An 8,653-nucleotide genomic window follows, 5' to 3' on the forward strand; every position below is an offset into this window, starting at 1 on the left:
CGGTTTATACTGCAGCACTCGGTTTATACTGCAGCTCCTGGTTTTATCTGCAGCTCCTAGATTATACTGCAGCACCCGGTTTATACTGCAACACCTGGTTTATACTGCAGCACCTGGTATGTACTGCAGCATCCGGTTTATATTGCAGCACCCAGTGTAAACTTCAACATGCCGTTTATACTGCAGCATCCGGTTTATATTGCAGCACCCAGTGTATACTGCAACATGCCGTTTATACTGCAGCAACCGGTTTATATTGCAGCACTCGGTTTATACTGCAGCATCCGGTTTACACTGCAGCACCCGGTTTATACTGCAGCATCCGGTTTACACTACAGCACACGGTTTATACTGCACCACCCGGTTTATATGGCAGCATCCGGTTTACACTGCAGCACCCCATTTATACTGTAGCACCTGGTTTATACTGTTGCACCCAGTGTATACCGCAGCACCTGGTTTGTACTGCAGCACCTGGTTTATACTGCAGCACCTAGTTTACACTGCAGCTGCTGATGTATACAGCAGAACCTGTTTACACTGCAGCACCCGGTGTGTACTGCAGCACCCGGTGTGTACTGCAGCACCCGGTGTGTACTGCAGCACCCGGTGTATACTGCACCATCCGGTGTGTACTGCAGCACACGTTTTATACTGCAGCACCTGGTTTGTACTGCAGCACCTAGTTTATACTGCAGCGCCCGGTATACTCTACAGCACCCAGTTTATACTACAGCACCCGGTGTGTACTGCAGCATCCCGTATACACTGCAGGATCATGGTTTGTACTGCAGCACCTGGTTTGTACTGCAGCACCTGGTTTGTACTGCAGCACCTGGTTTGTACTGCTGCGCCAGGTATGTACTGCAGTGCCCTGTTTGTACTGCAGCACCCGGTGTACACTGCAGCACCGGGTTTATACTGCAGCACTTGGTTTATACAGCAGGACCCAGTCTATACTGCAGAACCTGGTGTATAGTGCTACACCTGATTTATACTGCAGCACCCAGTGTACATTTTAGCACCTAGTTTATACTGCAGCACCTGGTATATACTGCAGCACCTGGTTTATACTGCAGCACCAGGTATACACTGCTGCTCCCGGTGTACACTGCAGCACCCGGTATACGCTGCAACTCCCAGTTTATGCTGCTGCACCCGGTATACACTGCAGCACCTGGTTTACACTACAGCAACAGATGTATACTGCAGCACCCTATTTACAATGCAGCACCTGATTTATACTGCAGCACCTGGTGTATACTGCAGCACCCTATTTACAATGCAGCACCTGATTTACACTGCAGCACCCGGTTTATACTGCAGCACCTGGTGTATACTGCAACACCTGATTTATACTGCAGCACGCAGTGTACACTGTAGCACCTAGTTTATACTGCAACACCTGGTTTATACTGCAGTACCCGATTTATACTGCAACACCAGGTATACACTGCAACTCCCAGTTTATGCTGCTGCACCCGGTGTACACTGCAGCACCCGGTTTTTACTGCAACACCCGGTTTACACTACAACACCACGTTTATACTGCACCACCCGGTTTATACTGCACCACCCGGTTTACGCTGCTGTACCCGGTTTATACTGCAGCACCCGGTATGTATTGCTGCACCCAGTTTATGATGCAGCTCCCGATTTATACTGCAGTACCTGCTGTATACTGCAGCACGTGGTTTACCCTACAGCACCTGGTTTATACTGCAGCACCTGGTTTACGCTGCAGCACCCGATATGTACTGCAAAACCTGGTTAATACTGCAGCACGTGGTTTACACTGCAGCACCCAGTTTACACTGCAGCACCAGGTTTACACTGCAGCACCTGGTTAATACTGCAGCACCCGGTATACACTGCAGCACATGGTTTACACTGCAGTACCCAGTATACACTGCAGCACCTGGTTAATACTGCAGCACATGGTTTACACTGCAGCACCCGGTATATACTGCAGTACCCGGTTAATTCTGCAGCACCTGGTTAACACTGCAGCCCCTGGTTAATACTGCAGCACGTGGTTTACCCTGCAGCACACGGTATACACTGCAGCGTCTGGTTAACACTGCAGCACGTGGTTTACACTGCAGCACCTGGTTTACACTGCAGTACCCGGTTAATACTGCAGCACCTGGTTTACATGCAGCACCTGGTTGACACTGCAGCCCCTGGTGTATACTGCAGCACGTGGTTTACCCTGCAGCACCCGGTATACACTGCAGCGTCTGGTTAACACTGCAGCACGTGGTTTACACTGCAGCACCCGGTTTATATTGCAGCACCCAGTGTATACTGCAGCATGCCGTTTATACAGCAGCAACCGGTTTATATTGCAGCACCCGGTTTATACGGCAGCACCCGGTTTACACTGCAGCACCCAGTTTACACTGCAGCACCCGGTTTACACTACAGCACACGGTTTATACTGCAGCATCCGGTTTACACTGCAGCACCCGGTTTATACTGCACCACCCGGTTTATATGGCTGCACCCGGTTTACACTGCAGCACCCCGTTTATATTGTAGCACCCAGTTTATGCTGTTGCACCCAGTGTATACTGCAGCACCTAGTTTACACTGCAGCTGCTGATGTATACAGCAGAACCTGGTTTACACTGCAGCACCCGGTGTGTACTGCAGCACCCGGTGTATACTGCAATACCCGGTGTGTACTGCAGCACACATTTTATACTCCAGCACCTGGTTTGCAATGCAGCACCTTGTTTATACTGCAGCACCCGGTATACACTACAGCACCCAGTTTATACTACAGCACCCGTTGTGTACTGCAGCCTCCCGTATAAACTGCAGGATCATGGTTTGTACTGCAGCACCTGGTTTCTACTGCAGCACCCGGTTTACACTGTAGCACCCGGTATATACTGTAGCACCCAGTTTATACTGCTGCACCAGGCATGTACTGCAGCACCCTGTTTGTACTGCAGCACCTGGTGTACACTGCAGCACCGGGATTATACTGCAGCACTTGGTTTCCACAGCAGGACCCAGTCTATACTGCAGAACCCAGTGTATAGTGCTACACCTGATTTATACTGCAGCACCCGGTGTACACTGTAGCACCTAATTTATACTGCAGCACCTGGTTAATACTGCAGCACCTGGTATACACTGCAGCACCTGGTTTGCACTGCAGCAACAGATGTATACTGCAGCACCCAATTTACACTGCAGCACCCGGTTTATACTGCAGCACCTGGTGTATAGTGCAGCCCCCAATATATACTGCAGCACCCAGTTTATACTGCAACACCCGATATATACTGCAGCACCCGGTTTATACTGCAGCACCCGGTTTATACTGCAGCAACCGATATATACTGCAGCACCCGGTATATACTGCAGCACCTAGTTTATACTGCTGCACCCGGTATACACTACAGCACCCAATTTATTACTACAGCACCCGGTGTATATTGCAGCACCCTGTATACACCCCGTATAGCACCCGGTTTACACTGTAGCACCCGGTATATACTGTAGCACCCGGTTTATACTGCTGCACCAGGCATGTACTGCTGCACCCTGTGTACACTGCAGCACCGGGTATATATTGCAGCACCTGGTTTATACAGCAGGACCCAGTGTATATTGCAGAACCCGGTGAATACTGCAACACTTGATTTATACTGCAGCACCCAGTGAACACTGTAGCACCTAGTTTATACTGCAACACCTGGTTTATACTGCAGCACTCGGTGTACACTGTAGCACCTAGTTTTTACTGCAGCACACGGTTTATATGCAGTACCCGGTAGACACTGCAGCACCTGGTTTATACTGCAGTACCCGATTTATACTGCAACACCTGGTTTACACTGCAGCACGTGGTTTACCCTGCAGCACCCGGTATACACAGCAGCACGTGGTTAATACTGCAGCATCTGGTTAATACTGCAGCATCTGGTTAATACTGCAGCATCTGGTTAATACTGCAGCATCTGGTTAATACTGCAGCATCTGGTTAATACTGCAGCATCTGGTTAATACTGCAGCATCTGGTTGTTTATACTGTAGCACCCGGTTTATACTGTTGCACCCAGTGTATACTGCAGCACCTAGTTTACACTGCAGCTGCTGATGTATACAGCAGAACCTGGTTTACACTGCAGCACCCGGTGTGTACTGCAGCACCCGGTGTATACTGCAATACCCGGTGTGTACTGCAGCACACATTTTATACTCCAGCACCTGGTTTGCAATGCAGCACCTTGTTTATACGGCAGCACCCGGTTTACACTACAGCAAACGGTTTATATTGCAGCATCTGGTTTACATTGCAGCACCCGGTTTATACTGCACCACCCGGTTTATACTGCAGCACCCTGTTTATACTGTAGCACCCGGTTTATACTGTTGCACCCAGTGTATACTGCAGCACCTAGTTTACACTGCAGCTGCTGATGTATACAGCAGAACCTGGTTTACACTGTAGCACCCGGTGTGTACTGCAGCACCCGGTGTATACTGCAATACCCGGTGTGTACTGCAGCACACATTTTATACTCCAGCACCTGGTTTGCAATGCAGCACCTTGTTTATACGGCAGCACCCGGTTTACACTACAGCACCCAGTTTATACTACAGCACCCGTTGTGTACTGCAGCATCCCGTATAAACTGCAGGATCATGGTTTGTACTGCAGCATCTGGTTTATACTGCAGCACCCGGTTTATACTGTAGCACCCGGTTTATACTGCTGCACCAGGCATGTACTGCAGCACCCTGTTTGTACTGCAGCAACCGGTGTACACTGCAGCGCCGGGTTTATACTGCAGCACTTGGTTTATACAGCAGGACCCAGTCTATACTGCAACACCTGATTTATACTGCAGCACCCGGTGTACACTGTAGCACCTAGTATATACTGCAGCACCTGGTTTATACTGCAGCACCAGGTATACACTGCTGCACCCGGTGTACACTGTAGCACCTAGTATATACTGCAGCACCTGGTTTATACTGCAGCACCAGGTATACACTGCTGCACCCGGTGTACACTGCAGCACCCGGTTTACACTGCAGCACCTGGTGTATACTGCAGCACCTGGTGTATACTGCAGCACCTAGTTTATACTGCTGCACCCGATATACACTACAGCACCCAGTTTATTACTACAGCACCCGGTGTATACTGCAGCACCCCGTATACACCACGCATAGCACCCGGTATATACTATAGCACCCGGTTTATACTGCAGCACCTGGCATGTACTGCAGCACTCTGTTTGTACTGCAACGCCCAGTGTACACTGCAGCACTGGGTGTATAGTGCAGCACCTGGTGTATACAGCAGGACCCAGAGTATACTTCAGAACCCGGTGTATACTGCAACACCTGATTTACACTGCAGCACCCAGTGTACACTGGAGCACCGAGTTTATACTGCAACACCCGGTTTATACGGCAGCACCTGGTGTACACTGCAGCACCTAGTTTTTACTGCTACACCTAGTTTTTACTGCAGCACCTAGTTTATACTGCAGCACATGGTTTATATGCAGTACCCGGTAGAAAATGCAGCACCTGGTTTATACTGCAGCACCCGGTTTAGACTGCAGTACCGGATTTATACTGCAGTACCCGATTTATACTGCAGCACAAGGTATACACTGCAACTCCCAGTTTATGCTGCTGTACCTGGTGTACACTGCAGCACCCGGTTTTTACTGCCACACGCGGTTTACACTACAACACCACATTTATACTGCACTACCCGGTATACTCTGCACAACCCAGTTTATACTGCACAATCCAGTTTACACTGCAGCACCTGATTTATTCTGCAGCACCCGGTTTACACTGCAGCATCCAGTTTATACTGCCGCAACCGGTTTACGCTGCTGTACCCGGTTTATACTGCAGCACTCGGTATGTATTGCAGCACCCGGTTTATGATGCAGCTCCCGATTTATACTGCAGTACCTGCTGTATACTGCAGCATGTGGTTTACCCTGCAGCACCTGGTTTATACTGCAGCACCTGGTTTACACTGCAGAACGTGGTTTACACTGCAGCACCTGGTTTACACTGCAGCACCTGGTTAATACTGCAGCACCTGGTTTACACTGCAGCACCTGGTTTACCCTGCAGCATCCGGTATACACTGCAGCTCCTGGTTAATACTGCAGCACGTGGTTTACACTGCAGCTCCTGGTTAATACTGCAATGCCTGGTTTACACTGCAGCACCTGGTTAATACTGCAGCACCTGGTTTACACTGCAGCACCTGGTTTACCCTGCAGCATCCGGTATACACTGCAGCTCCCGGTTAATACTGCAGCACGTGGTTTACACTGCAGCACCCGGTTTACACTGCAGCACGTGGTTAATACTGCAGCACGTGGTTTACACTGCAGCACCCGGTATGTACTGCAGCACACGGTGTATACTGCAGCATGCCGTTTATACAGCAGCACCCGGTTTATATGGCAGCACCCGGTTTACACTACAGCAAACGGTTTATATTGCAGCATCTGGTTTACATTGCAGCACCCGGTTTATACTGCACCACCCGGTTTATACTGCAGCACCCTGTTTATACTGTAGCACCCGGTTTATACTGTTGCACCCAGTGTATACTGCAGCACCTAGTTTACACTGCAGCTGCTGATGTATACAGTAGAACCTGGTTTACACTGCAGCACCCGGTGTGTACTGCAGCACCCGGTGTATACTGCAATACCCGGTGTGTACTGCAGCACACATTTTATACTGCAGCACCTGGTTTGCAATGCAGCACCTTGTTTATACGGCAGCACCCGGTTTATACTGCAGCACCCTGTTTATACTGTAGCACCCGGTTTATACTGTTGCACCCAGTGTATACTGCAGCACCTAGTTTACACTGCAGCTGCTGATGTATACAGTAGAACCTGGTTTACACTGCAGCACCCGGTGTGTACTGCAGCACCCGGTGTATACTGCAATACCCGGTGTGTACTGCAGCACACATTTTATACTCCAGCACCTGGTTTGCAATGCAGCACCTTGTTTACTGCAGTACCCGATTTATACTGCAGCACCAGGTATACACTGCAACTCCCAGTTTATGCTGCTGCACCCGGTATACACTGCAGCACCTGGTTAACACTGCAGCATAAGATGTATACTGCAGCACCCGATTTGCAATGCAGCACCCGATTTACACTGCAGCACCCGGTTTATACTGCAGCACCCGGTTTATACTGCAGCACCTGGTGTATACTGCAACACCTGGTTTATACTGCAGCACCTGGTGTATACTGCAGCACCTAGTTTATACTACAGCACCCAGTTTATTACTACAGCACCCGGTGTATACTGCAGCACCCCGTATACACCCCGTATAGCACCCGGTATATACTATAGCATCTGGTTTATACTGCAGCACCTGGCATGTACTGCAGCACCCTGTTTGTACTGCAGCACCCAGTGTACACTGCAGCACCGGGTTTATATTGCAGCATCTGGTTTATACAGCAGAACCCGGTGTACACTGTAGCACCTAGTTTATAGTGCAGCACCTGGTTTATACTGCTGCACCTGGTGTACACTGCAGCATCCGGTTTATACTGCAGCACCAGTTTTTACTGCAGCACCTAGTTTTTACTGCAGCACATGGTTTATATGCAGTACCCGGTAAACACTGCAGCACCTGGTTTGTACTGCAGCACCCGGTTTAAACTGCAGTACCCGATTTATACTGCAGCACCCGGTATACACTGCAGCACCCGGTTTATACTGCAGTACCCGATTTATACTGCAGCACCAGGTATACACTGCAACTCCCAGTTTATGCTGCTGCACCCGGTGTTCACTGCAGCACCCGGTTTTTACTGCCACACCTGATTTACACAACACCACGTTTACACTGCACTACCCGGTATACTATACACCACCCAGTTTATACTGCACCACCCGGTTTACACTGCAGCACCTGGTTAATACTGCAGCACCTGGTTTACACTGTAGCATCCAGTTTATACTGCCGCAACCGGTTTACGCTGCTGTACCCGATTTATACTGCAGCACCCGGTATGTATTGCAGCACCCGGTTTATGTTGCAGCTCCCGATTTATACTGCAGTACCTGCTGTATACTGCAGCACGTGGTTTATCCTGCAGCACCTGGTTTATACTGCAGCACCTGGTTTACACTGCAGCACGTGGTTTACCCTGCAGCACCTGGTTTACACTGCAGCACCTGGTTAATACTGTAGCACGTGTTTTACCCTACTGCACATGGTATACACTGCAGCACCCAGTAAATACTGCAGCATCTGGTTAATACTGCAACAAGTAGTTTACACTGCAGCACCCGGTTTATACTGCAGCACCTGGTTAATACTGCAGCATGTGTTTTACCCTGCAGCACATGTTTTACACTGCAGCACCCAGTAAATACTGCAGCACCTGGTTAATACTGCAACACATAGTTTACACTGCAGCACCCGGTTTATACTGCAGCACCCGGTTTACACTGCAGCACGTGGTTTACCCTGCAGCACGTGGTTTACACTGCAGCACCCGGTTAATACTGCAGCACCTGGTTTACACTGTAGCATCCAGTTTATACTGCCGCAACCGGTTTACGCTGCTGTACCCGATTTATACTGCAGCACCCGGTATACACTGCAGCA

Source organism: Chiloscyllium plagiosum, chromosome 4, assembly GCF_004010195.1.
Source record: "Chiloscyllium plagiosum isolate BGI_BamShark_2017 chromosome 4, ASM401019v2, whole genome shotgun sequence".
NCBI classification, from domain to species: Eukaryota; Metazoa; Chordata; class Chondrichthyes; order Orectolobiformes; family Hemiscylliidae; genus Chiloscyllium; species Chiloscyllium plagiosum.